The sequence below is a fragment of the Thamnophis sirtalis genome, unplaced genomic scaffold (genome assembly GCF_051295495.1).
Source record: "Thamnophis sirtalis isolate CommonGarterSnake01/CBP01778 unplaced genomic scaffold, rThaSir2_p1.2 scaffold_2, whole genome shotgun sequence".
In the NCBI taxonomy this organism is placed as follows: Eukaryota; Metazoa; Chordata; class Lepidosauria; order Squamata; family Natricidae; genus Thamnophis; species Thamnophis sirtalis.
This window is the reverse complement of record NW_028261382.1, coordinates 88,310,359-88,323,835: the sequence shown is the minus strand read 5'-3', so window position 1 is coordinate 88,323,835 and position 13,477 is coordinate 88,310,359. Positions and strand designations below refer to the sequence as shown.

The 13,477-nt window shown below is 44.5% G+C and overlaps 1 protein-coding gene across 1 annotated transcript in view; it reads right to left on the bottom strand.

The window, feature by feature from the left end:
- The window catches only part of ST3GAL4 (ST3 beta-galactoside alpha-2,3-sialyltransferase 4), a 155,374-nt gene that overhangs the window by 62,308 nt on the left and 79,589 nt on the right, over positions 1-13,477 (bottom strand). The window contains exons 2-3 of the mRNA XM_087706342.1: positions 9,646-9,762; positions 6,545-6,621 (exon numbers count right to left, since the gene is read on the bottom strand). The gene's annotated coding sequence lies outside the window, so the exon portion shown is untranslated. The remainder of the gene's footprint in view (positions 1-6,544; positions 6,622-9,645; positions 9,763-13,477) is intronic.

Genomic DNA, 13,477 nt, shown 5'->3' with positions numbered 1-13,477 from the left:
CTACTTGCATTTTTTACGTTGCATTTCAAACTGCTGGGTTTGGCAGAAGCTAGGACAAGTAACGGGAGTTCACTCTGTTACGCGGCACTAGGGATTCGAACCGGTGAACTGCTGACCTTTCTGATCAACAAGCTCGTTGTCTTAGCCACTGAGCCAAAGCGTCCCTGGGCTCTTACATCATATACTTAAGCTATCTTATTTCTCTTTTGTCCCCAATGTCTACTTGTGGTTTTTCCCCTGACATATTCATGACTTTGGTGAACTTTTGTGTCATTCCTACATTATTTAACTTAAATTAAACATTACTTAACCTGAGAGGCAATATTTGTCGTGCGGTATCAGATAAACTGAAAATGGACATGCAAATATTTGTAGCAGGCTATGGACGAAAGCCAAGAGTCTTGTCAAGGACAAATTTGAGAACATTCCAGAACAGGTTTAGTGCATTACAAGTGGAGCTCTTGACAGGCAATTTATGGAAAGTATCCAAAGCCATTCATTTTGTTGAAACCTCAAACCCAGGCATTCAGAGTTTTTCTAAGGCTTTGAGTAAATCTCTTCTAGAAACAAGACTTTAAGTAAGCTTCAACATTTAGACTTATTCCTCTGGCACAGTCACCTGCATGACACATTGGGCTATTTTCCTCCAAGCATTTGATAACCCCACCCAATGTAATTTTTCCCACAATTTAAGAAACCCAAGAACTGCTTTCTTTGAATGGAGTCTAAATCTGGAACATGATAACATCTCAGAAGACATTGCAGGCTTTATTTTTATTTTTTTCAAAAGACCTCCGCGACCCAAGTGCAGGTAGACGCTCTTAAAAGGTGGAACAGCTTAAGGCCACCACTTTTGAGGCCTTCACAGCACAGGTAGTCGTTGACTCACAACAGCAAAATTTGTGTTGCTAAGTGAGAGACTTGTTGAGTTTTGCCCCGTTTTACGATCTCTCCTGCCACAGTTGGGGTTTTTTTGTATAAAGTTTTTTTTATTTTTCATTTTCATAACATATAACTACATGAAATAGCCAACATCATACTATATTATTAAATGTTTACATCAATTCATCTTGCCATCAACTCCCATAAACAATTACTGGCTCTTCTGCTCTCCGTACACCATATTTGTACCTTATCCATCACTTTCTTCTCCCTCTCTCCTCCCCCTCCCTACCTCCTTTCTTCCCTCTGTCATTCTTCTCTTCTCTACTTCCCCTTCCTCTCTCCTTCTCCTCTCTCCCCTTTCTACTCCTCCTTTCTCTCCTCCTCTTCCCCAGTGCTGGGTTCCGTATCCCGTTCCAACTGGTATGGTTGGAATGGACCCAGTGTTGTCCACATGGATGTGCTCAGCGTGCGCGCACAGTGCACTCATGCGTCTTGCTGTCCAGCGACGCCTCCTCAACACTCCAGCTGCTCGGCGGAGCATCGCGCAGGTGCTGTACATGTGTGCAGAAGCGCCGAAGACTTTAAACACAGGTAAGAAGCGCGGGCGGGCTCTCCAGAGCACTGGAGCGGAGCGGTACCCGGTGCTCCGGGCAGGCTCCGGTACACGTACCGCCTGCAACCCACTACTGCTCTTTCCCCTGCCCCCTGCCCTCTCTCCTATCCCTCTCCTGCCCTTACCTCTCTCCTCTACTTCACACTCTTCATCTTATTTACTTGGTGTATTTCGGCTTCTGAGCAAGCTCCATTCTATGTTGATGGTATTTATAATTCCTTTTCAATATACATATTTATATAGTCATTGTGCTTTTAAAACCACCACCACCCCCAGCCTAATTTTGGCTGAGATGTAGACCTGGTTACAATTCCCAGCTATTCTCATCATTATATTTATATAATTATGCATCCTTACACTCCCAAAATTTGTGATTCTGTCTTTAAATCTCAATAGTTTCCTATTGTAAGTATATTTCATTTTCCCCTCTCCATTTTTCCATATCTTGGATTAGATTACCCTTAATTGTCTATAAATGGCAATTCTTACTGTTCAATGTCCATTACAATTCCCTTAATCTACTATATAAAATAACAAGCAGTTAACATCTCACTTTGTTCATCATCTTAAAAGTTAAAATATATGTCCATGTTTCATATATTTTAACCCATGCTTAATTCTTCTTTGAAGACGTTTTGTTTCTTCTCCAAGAAGCTTTTTCAGCCCTGGGAAAGTTTATCAGCTCGCTGCCCAAAATTAATCAAGAGGTAGAGTGCAGATGACTATGTTTTTACAAGATTGAACAGAAAGAACCAAAAACTACTAGCTCCTCCTGCTCTTCATATAGAATAAATGAATCTAATGCCATTTATCTTCAGAGAATGCCTTAAACTGATCGATTCCTACATTAAACTGTTCAGCTAAAAGCTAACTGAAGAAGAAACTGAATTGAACTGAATTGTATATTAAACCAAGTGGCACCCAAAGAGCATGTGATAAGAAAGTGTAATTAAACCAACACGACACTGAAAATACGTAGACAAGAACTAAATACATCATATCTGCACTTAGTTCAGTCATAAAGGCAGTGATTTATATTAAAGTGCTGGAATATTCTAGTTAATAACTAGACATTAGCCAGGTTCATTTCATGCTACAGTCATCTCCAAAATAAGCAATGTGAATATGCCCCAAAATCAAATAATCTCTTTATTCCTTGTTTGTATGCACTCCATTCTCCATACCAAACTATAGTACAACATTAACTAAACTGGTTTTAGCCATAGTAGCTCTTATTAATGCTCCCAGACAAGAGGTGGGTGCCTACCAGTTCGCACTTATTCAGTAGAACCGGTTCGTCAAATCTACCAAACCGGTTAGAAGAGGTTCCACCAGTGGACCCGGAAAGTAGGCCACACCTACAGAAGAGGTTCCAAAATTTTTTGAAACCCACCACTGGTCCTTGTATATGATTATTCTACACTATCATGCTCATATTTATAAAACTCAGTGCCTCTGTGAAAGGTAAGGATGACTACTGCGTTTGTGGTGCAATCAGAACATTGCGTGTGTTGAAGTTGTTTTAACGCAAACCAAAGATGCCTTTTAAAAAACAAGTTTACATCCTATTCTTATGCATGCCAGTGCTGTGTGTGAGGTAGTTTAAGGTGGTTCTGACAAGTGTCGTCGGCATCTTCATATCCGGTCACATGGGCGGCAGAATTTTAGGTAGCCTTAAATTATCGACTAAGCATCTATTTTTACTCTGAAGGTTATGGAGCTGAGGTGGCGCAGTGGTTAGGGTGCACTACTGCAGGCCACTTCAGCTGACTGTTATCTGCAGTTCAGCGGTTCAAATCTCACTGGCTCAAGGTTGACTCAGCCTTCCATCCTTCCGAGGTGGGTGAAATGAGGACCCAGACTGTGGGGGCGATATGCTGACTCTGTAAACCGCTTAGAGAGGGCTGAAAGCCCTATGAAGCGATATATAAGTCTAACTGCTATTGCTATTGCTATGTTGGGTGCCAGAGCCAGCCATACATAAGTGCTCATGTATTCATCTCCATGTAACAGTTTCCCTTTTCTAGTGCCCAACTCTAAGGGGCGGCACTCATCTCTGTTTCCTAGCCGAGGGAGCCAGGGTTGTCCAGAGACACTTCTATGGTCATGTGGCCAGCATGACTGTTTGCCGAGGTACTCAGAATGTTGTTACCTTCCTACTAAAGTGGTACCTACTGATCTACTCACATTTGCATGCTTTCGAACTGCTAGGTGGGCAAGAGCTAGGGCAAGGATGGGAGCTCACCTTGTCACGTGGCGCTTGGGGTTCGAACCCAGCTGACAAGCTCAATGTCTTTAACCGCAGAACCATTGCGCCTCTCCATCTCCATATAGAGGACTCCTACATATTGTTGTGGTCTGCTGGTGGCCTGCAGAGCTGACAGCAGAGTCGGGCAGCAAGGAGGTTGGGGAGGAACATGAGCCAGTCCTGGAGTCTGGGAAAGGCTCAGACGAGGGCTCTGTGTGGGAGGCAGAGAAGGGGCCAGGGCCATCTGGGAGTTATATACTGCCTCCGGAGCCTCCAGAGTCGGACAGCGGTGAGGCAGAGGAAGAGGCTCCCCATGTTCCCAGTCCGCTCAGAGCTGCCAGAAGGCAAGAACAGTTAAGACAGAAGGGACGACTCAGGAATAAGGCTTGGAGGTGATTGGCCCCTCCCATAGGACATAAAGGAAGAGCAAAGGCATGTGAGCCTTTGTAGGAAGCAACTTAGTTCATGCTGGTCAGTTTATCTTCTAAAGCTCCGTTCTGACGCTTTGCTCCATGTGGCCTTGCCAAGCTAATTGCCAATTAAGTATTTGGCAGTGTTTCAAGGAAGATAAAGGTGGGTGCTTATCAGCCTTAGCCCGAAGGACTTTGGCAGCCTACTGTAGGACTCATTACAACTATTTGGGACTCATTATGGGCTGTGAATGAATGTAATTCACAGCCTTTGAAATAAAGAGAGGGTTTGGGGGACTAAGTGTGTGCTTTTTACTGTATCAGGCCAGGTCAGAACACATATATTCTAGCATACTCACATTTCCCTCTTTCTCTTTCTCTTTCTCTTTCTCTTTCTCTCTCTCCCTCCCTCCCTCCCTCCCTCCCTCCCTCCCTCCCTCCCTCCCTCCCTCCCTCCCTCCCTCTCTCTCTCTCTCTCTCTCTCTCTCTCTCTCTCTCTCTCTCTCTCTCTCTCTTGTCCTGCTCTCTTTCACTAAGCTGTTGAAGATGAGTTCTCAGTACCACCCGCTGCAGAAATCCATCATTTATTTTCCTCCAGCCATCTGTTCAAAGTGACTATTTATCAGGTGGAGATCCACTGGCATGGTTTCACATCATAACTGACAGTTGAAGACAGTTGATCTATCCCATGCTTGATCACTGCGTGGCAGAAAAGCGAGGGGGGGTGCTTGTAGGTGGTGGAGCCTTTGCCAAGCAAGATATTCTCTCTCCTACATCCTCAATCTGTGATATGATGTAATATGAGTGACCCTGCCAGAGTTTGCCTATGTCACCAGAGCTATTATTACAAATATCGGCTTATGCCAGGAAGGGAAAGAGGGCGGGGGGGGGGGGGGAACCCAGGGATTTTTCCAGTGCTGGAAGGCATGGTGGGTTGATATTCTTCTCTCTTGCCATTGACGGAATGAATTTTGCCACTGGATCTCATGCAGGCATCCTGGGGACGTCATAAATGCACATATGTACAAACTATTATTTTAAACGGCAGCGTGCCTGGCCCGAACATGGGCGGTGCTGACATCATATTGAAGAAAGACTATTCGGTGTGCGCTTTCTCTCTCCAGCAAGATCGATGAGCAGTGTAAATAGGCTTTCAACATCGAAAGCAGGGTTGGGAAATGATGACCCTTTTATCACCTGTGGACTTCAAACCCCTCCCAAAATAAATTCTGGGAATTGAAGTGAACAAGTCGGGGCCAAAGTTTCCCCACCTCTGTTCTACAGTAATCTACCTTCAAAGATGATGAGAATCTCTTCTATTTTGTTTTTAAAGGTTTCAAAAATACAAATAGATTGGCGTGCATTTTTTGAATAATGCAAGCTTCTACGTGAAACCCTGGAAGATCAGAAGAGCCAAGGTGGCGCAGTGGTTAAATGCAGCACTGCAGGCTACTGCTAGATCAGCAGGTCAGCGGTTCAAATCTCACCGGCTCAGGGTTGACTCAGCCTTCCATCCTTCCGAGGTGGGTAAAATGAGGACCCAGATTGTTGGGGGCAATATGCTGACTCTCTGTAAACCGCTTAGAGAGGCCTGAAAGGCCTATGAAGCGGTATATAAGTCTACTGCTATTGCTATCTTGACACAGAAAGGAAGCAGCAAATTATCACCTAAATCTAATACTGGTAGTTCTCAACTTACGACCAGAATTTGGACGAGAATGTCCATTATCTAAGCAAGCGGTTGTTAAGTGAGTTGTGTCTAATTTTGCAATCTTTTTTTTTTGCCACGGTTGTTAAGCAAATCATTGCAGTCGTTGACTGAGTCATGCCGCCCTTAAGCGAATTTGGCTGCCCCCCCTATGACTTGGCTTGTCGGTAGCTCACCAGTGGAGATGATCACATGACCCTGAGATGCCACATCTGTCATAAGTACATGCCAGTTGCCCAGTGCCCAAATTTCGATCATGTGACCAAGGGGATGCTTTGCTAGTTGAAAGGAAGACCAACCATTCGTTGCTTTTTTTCCAGGCTTCCTGTCCCTTTAAAGCAGAAGTCATCAACCTTGGCAACTTTAACATTGGCGGACTGCAAGTCCCAGAATTCTGGGAATTGAAATCTGCCAGACTTAAAGACACCAAGGTTGGAGACTCCTGCTTTAATGGGATACGAAACTGAATGGTTGTAAGTTGAGGACCACCTGTATGTATTCTCAATGCAATTACGGAGACGCGTAGCTATTTCACTAGCACGAACCGCCTGCAGAAGGTAAAGAGAAAAGATCTTTTACAAGAAAATAATGTTTCGTGTCCTCCAGCAAGTTCACATGTCTGCCTTATCTCCATCCTTGCCGTATTTGCATTTATACAACCCAAAAGATTAGTTACTTACAGTCCTCTCCTTATTGTCCTCCGACCAAGAGAGCAGCACATCCAGCAGATAAGAGATCTACAATCCCATTTGCTTCTCTACAAATAAAGACAACACACATTCACCAGATTAGCCGCAAAGATAAATGAAGAGGGCACTTGTGCATTCCCATAGTATAACTCATTGAAGCTGAAAACTCACAAGGTTTCATGCTGGTGGGCCCCTTCTTCAAAGTTGCAAAAAAAAAAGAGGTATGTGTTTTTGGGGTCTTTTTCTTTTTAAAGAAACGGGGTTCAAAAATCCTAAGCAAAGATGCGAGCGAGAAAAAATGTTTTGTTCTCCCTTTCATTTGGACAACATTCCTAAATAGAATGCTCCAGACGTTAGGACTGTGGATACAGCACAACACACGAGCGGTGCGGTGGCCTAGAGGTGGAGCGCTCGCCTCACAATCAGGAGGCTGTGAGTTCAATCCTAGGTAGAGGCAGATATTTCTCTCTCTCTCGGCATGTTGAGAATATATCTGCTGAATATAACTCCTCATTGGCGACAGGAAAGGTATCTGGCCACTCAGTTCCATTCAGTTACCCAGATTCCATCCCGTAAGGGATTGTTAAAAGAAGACGATACAGCACAACACACATCTCTTCGTAAGGAAAAAGAGAATGCGGATCATCACTCAGTTTGTCGTGGATCGTGCTGGGACATAAAGAAAATTAAGAGCACATTACAGGTGGTCCTCGACATACGACCACAATTGGACCCAACATGTTTGTTGCTAAAAGAGATATTTCTTAAGTAAATTCTGCCCTGCTTTACATTCTTTCTTGCCTCAGTTGTTAAGTGAATCCCTGCAGTTAAGTTAGCAAAACGGTTGTTAAGTGAATCTGGCTTCCCCATTGACTTTGTTTGTCGGAAGGTCACAAAAGAGGATCATATGATCCTGGGACACTGCAACGGTCATAAAGATGAGTCAGTTGTCAAGTGTCTAAATTTTGATCACGTGACCAGGAGGGTGCTGGAGTTTTTTCAGGGCCTTCAAACGGTTACTAAATAAACTGTTGTAATTCAAGGACTCTCTGTAATGCATACTCATTTGCAATAGTTTTGAGGCCACAGATCCTGGTTTACAAGAAAGACTCATGTGAAATGTTAATCTGAAAAGGGCCCCATAGGCCCAATCTGAATGTTAGAATCCCAAAGTATTATTGTATAGGATAAGCTCCTTGGAAAGGAATCACAAACTACCATATTTTTCGGACTATAAGATGCACCTAGATTTACAGGAGGAAAACAAGGGGGAAAAAATAGTTTTCGGCCTCCGTGCCAGAGGTGGGTTTTTAACAGTTTGCACTGGTTCAGGCCAACTGGTAGTGGAAATTGTGACTGGGTCGCCAAACCTGTAGGGACAACAGGCTCACCACACTCCCGGACCGGTTCCCTGGTCACTGCGGCATGGTTCCCCCCCCCATTTTTATTACAGGCAACTGTGCACAGGCACAGAGTGTGCGCAAAATGCATGCAAACCATGCGCGCACCAAACCGGCAGTAACACCAGAAGCACCACACGTCACATTTTCGACCTCCCTTCCCCCCATAAGCATTCTGCAGTGCTACGCATGGCGCATTTTTTACAAAAATGTGCTTGTTTTCACAAAAAACACACCCATTTTTGGTCTGCAGAGTGCTTCTGGGGGCCAAGGAGGGTGAAAACAAGCTGTGCGGAGGGTTCAGGAGCCCTAAAACAGGCCTGTTTTTGGCAAAAAACGGGACATGCAGAGCACTGCAGTGTGCTTCTGAGACCGAGGAGGGCGAAAATGCAACGCGCAGAGGGCTGGGAGGCCAAAAACAGGCCTATAAGACACACCAAAATATTCACCCATTTTGGGTGTGGGGGAGGGGGAAAGTGTGTCTTATACTCCGTAAAATACAGCATTTCATTTCTCAGAAAATTTCAAACTGTTTGTGCAATCATGCTATGACAAGATAGATGTGTGTTGCAATAACAGTAACAACAGCAATGGCATTCTAGTTTTAAAAACTTTAAATTCAAAAATTATTCATTCGAAATATAGGGCATGCAAAGCATATACGCACATATTTAACCACAGCCTTTCTTCACACTTTCTTACCCACACAATTCCCATGCACTGCACTTTTTAATAAACACGCATGTATTGTATTTATCAAATGTATACAGCCATCAATCTCATGGAAAATAACTCGGTGGCATACAACAATCAGACAAACCAGTAAGATAAATAAAACAAACATTATCCCAAACCAAGATATAGTAGTTACTTATTAAAATAGCATTAAAAGCTATAAAAGCAAAACTAAAACGATAAAGATAATAATAATAGAGGAATATTAATAATAAGGGAGCCATCCCATTCATTCACTCATCCCCTGGGGTCTCCAGGCTTGATGGCATAACTGGGACTTGAGGGGCCTTTGAAAGTGGAGGAGTGATGAAGCCAACCTCTTCTCTAAGGAAGATTTTATAATGCGCTCCATTCCATAATTGGCCCCGTTATTAATGGGGGTACCGCAGCAGAAAAGGACCCACCAGAAGAAGCTCCCTATCAGAATAACAGAGGTAGAAGGGACCTTGGAGGTCTTCTAGTCCAACTCCCTGTTCAGGCAGGAAACCCTATACCATTTCAGACAAATGGTTGTCCAACCACTTCTTAAAACCATCCAGTGCTGGAGCACTCACAACTTCTAGAGGCAAGTCGTTCCACTGCTGAATTGTTCTCGCTGTCAGGAAATTTCTCCTTAGATCTAGGTTGATTCTCTCCTTGATTAGTTGCCCTCCATTTGTCTTGCCTTCTGGTGTTCTGGAGCACAGTTCGACCCCCTCTTCTTTGTGGCAGCTGCTTAGATGTTGGAAGACTGCTATCATGTCACCTCTAGTCCTTCTTTTGACTAGGCTGGACATCCCCAACTGCTGCAACGGTTCTTCATATCTTTTAGCCTTCAGTCCCCTACCCATCTGATCACCAGACCCCTAACAGACCCATTGTGTTGAATCATGTGGGGTGGGCCCTTGAAATCAGGACTCAAATTCAGAAAACCTAGGGAGAAATACTCTCCCATTTCGATAACTGCTCTCTGCTTACCAGTTATGCAGCACAGCAACGAAGAGGGGATACAGGGCTCCCAAGTTCTCTTTCCAATTGGACCTCCGAGATGCTTTTGATGGTAGCATTGGTTTCTCTATAACTCAGGACTGCCATCTGTAAGACAGAAACAATGCAATGCACTTCAGAGCGAGGCTGAAATGAACCTCTATGTTCATACAAAGTACGCTTCCCCCCCACCACCACCACCAGCCCAGATTCTGGTGGCAACGGGTATCCTCGACTTAAAACCACAACTGGGACTGGGACTTCCACCGCTGGGCCATGTGGTCGTTAAATGAACCAGGCTCAATTTTGCAACTTTTGCAACATGCAAATTGCACCTTTGTGCAATGCGCTCTACATGGGGCAGCCCTTGAAGAGCATTCGGAGACTTCAGCTCATCCAGAATGCAGCTGCGCGAGCGATTGTGGGTGCACCTCGGTACACCCACGTTACCCCTATCCTCCGCGAGCTGCACTGGTTACCGATTGGTCTCCGGATACGCTTCAAGGTGCTAGTCGTCACTTATAAAGCCCTTCATGGTATTGGACCTGGGTATTTGAGAGACCGCCTGCTGCCAATTACCTCCCAAAGACCCATTAGATCACACAGATTAGGCCTCCTCCGGGTTCCGTCTACTAGCCAATGTCATCTGGCCACTACCCGGGGGAGGGCCTTCTCTGTGGCGGCTCCGGCCCTTTGGAACAAACTCCCTGCAGAGATTCGGACCCTCACCTCTCTCCAGGCCTTCCGAAAAGCCGTTAAAACCTGGCTGTGTTGGCAGGCCTGGGGTCGATGAGTTCCCTTCCCCTCTCGAATCGTGTAGCTGTTGGTTGTTTTAAATGCCCTGTACTTTTTGTTGTAGTTTTTGTTTTTCCCTTCCCCTCCTTGGGTTTGTGCGCCGCCCTGAGTCCCGCCGGGAATAGGGCGGCATATAAATAAAATGAACCTTGAACCTTGAACCTTGTTAAGCAGATCCAACTTCCCTACTTCCCCAGGGACCTTGCTTGTCAGAAACATCCTGGGAACTTGCGAGTATATGACTCCAGGAAGCTACGTGGGAGCTGCGGTGGTCGTAAATGTGAAGACAGGCCAAAAATCCCTTTTTTCAGCACTGCCCTAACTTCAAATGGTCATTAAATGAATGGTCGCAAGTCGAGAACTACCTGCGTTCTAATCAGTGAAGATTTTGGTCATTCTTCTCATGGAATTGCGCTGCTCACCAAGATATCTATATGTATCCTTTGAGATGTATGGCAAGCTCCTGCCCCATCATATTTAATTTTATTTGTTTTCAATTAAAAGGAATGTGGACTCTACACTTAGACCGATATTGATGTGCTCTCTTACGCTTTAAAACACAAAAGGAAATTTGGGATTTACTAATAGGCCTTTCAAGGGACACGGTGGCTCAGTGGTTAAGACTTGTTGATCAGAAAGGTCGGCAGTTCAGCGGTTCGAATCTCTAGCGCTGTGTAACAGAGTGAGCTCCTGTTACTTGTCCCAGCTTCTGCCAACCTAGCAGTTTGAAAGCACGTAAAAATGCAAGTAGAAAAATAGGAACCACCTTTGGTGGGAAGGGAACAGCATTCCGTGCGCCTTTGGCATTGAGTCATGCCGGCCACATGACCACTGAGATGTCTTCGGACAGCGCTGGCTCTTCGGCTTTGAAACGGAGATGAGCACCGTCCCCTAGAGTCGGGAACGACTAGCACATACGTGCAAGGGGAACCTTTGCCTTTGCCTAATAGGCCTTTGATGATTCGGAGTAGACAACAGCTGCTGACTCTCAACTATCAGACAACTGAAAACCACGAATTATGATTTTGTAGTTATAGTTTATTTTGGTTCTCTTGCACGGCTTTGTGATCTTTTGACAGGCAGTCTTTGAAAAGATGACTAAATGAAGACAAAGAGCCACTAGCAAATATGAGTTACACTTCCCTTGCTTACACAGCTGAAATTTAAAACCACAAGCTCTACACCTTTAGGTCCCTGGTTTGTTTTCTTAACAAAAGCTAAGCGCTCCAGTTCAAGTATTGATTTAAAAACTTCTGAGGCTCGCCAGGTGTGCAGAATCACTTGTCCTTGCAGGTTAAATAGATGCATTTTGCATCTGGCTTGAGTCCACCAAACCAACAACCCATTGATCATTCGGAAGATGCATATTGTCTGGTCAGACGAAGTCTATACTATAGCTAAGGGAGAGGCCGTAACCTCCGTAAGATAAAACACAAAGCTATTCATCTCCGTATCTTTCAATCCTTGCCTTGCATTTCTTCATGCTCTGCATAAATACCATCCCTTTCCTTTCCTTTAGCTTTTGTATTTGTATTTGTATTTCCCTTTATTTGAATGCCGCTCTTTTCCCTGGGGGGACTCAGGGCGGCTCACAGTTCAAAAAGGGGGGGGGGAAAGACAGACAATATTCCAACATGGAAACAATACAACATATTAAAAAAAAGAGAGCACAACAGTCACACAATTCAGGTGGGGTTAGAATCTTAACCCCAGGCCAGCCGGGACAGCCAGATCTTTAAAGCGGCGCGGAAGGACTGGAGGGTGGTGAGGGTCCGAATCTCCACGGGGAGTTCGTTCCAGAGAGTCGGAGCAGCCACCGAGAAGGCTCTCCTCCGGGTAGTTGCCGGTCTGCACTGGCTGGAAGATGGAATTCGGAGGAGGCCTAATCGATGCGATCGTATCGGTCTAATGGAGGTAATTGGCAGTAATCAGCAATCTTTCTCTGCTAACCTTGCTTTGACCACTTTGGGGCTCTGGGCAGTTTCTGATCTCTCCTTTTCTCTTTCTCTAATGAGCCAGGATGCCTTATCACCTGCTAACGGAAAGAAAGTTAAGCAGCAGGGAGGGGAGGAAAAAGGAACTCTACGGCTCTCCTACTGAAAGTCAACTTCTGATTTGTCCTTCTCCAGTAGAGGTCACTAATGCATAGAAGACTCACAAACCAGTTGCTTGTCTAAAGCACATCCTGGAATTAAGCCTTGCTAAGCTCTCCTTCACGCTGCCAACTGGTAAAAAAGTTTAACCTTCATAATTGAAGTCACTTGCTTTTCTGGTGAGCGGTCTGGCATAGGAAGGAAGCAACGCAAAATGCCTCAACACTTTGGATTTCCTGCTCCTTGCAGTCTAGTTCCCCCAAATTCTGCCTTTTGCCGCATTGGAGAAGACATCGACGGTATGGTGCGAGCAAGGGGGAATGCAGCCTGGATGCACTGGCGAGAACTCACTTGTGTGTTGTGTGACACACAATGTAAGATTTACAAGACAACCATCTGCCCTGTTGCACTGGATGGCACTGAATACTGGGCAGTAACAACAGGGACCGAAAGCTATCTCCATGCCATAGGAATGCGAATGCCCCAGCTCCCATCTTGACCACATCACAAATGACACAATTCAACAACATTTTTTTTAAAAAAAAATATTGAACACTTTTCATTTTATAATAAAATTTCAATCTTTACAATGTTCTGGTATCCGTATATCTAATACGTACATGCAAGTTATTTACATTATTTTTCCTTTTCTTTTATGTGCGCATCTATTTTATACAATATACTATTCTGATTGTATGTATATATGTATATTTAGTGTCACCTACATACCTATTTCCCTGGCTCAGCTGATAAAGGAGGAGAACCTTGTGGCTTAGTGGTTAACACAACTGCTTAATATGTAATACAGCACAGGTTCAAATCCCAGTAATGGTATGGCTAGCTGATGAGAGCTAAATAGCTTGAAATAGATCTATACTAGTCTCCCTTTATTTATTCATCAGCTCAAATACAACATATATATATGTACCACATGC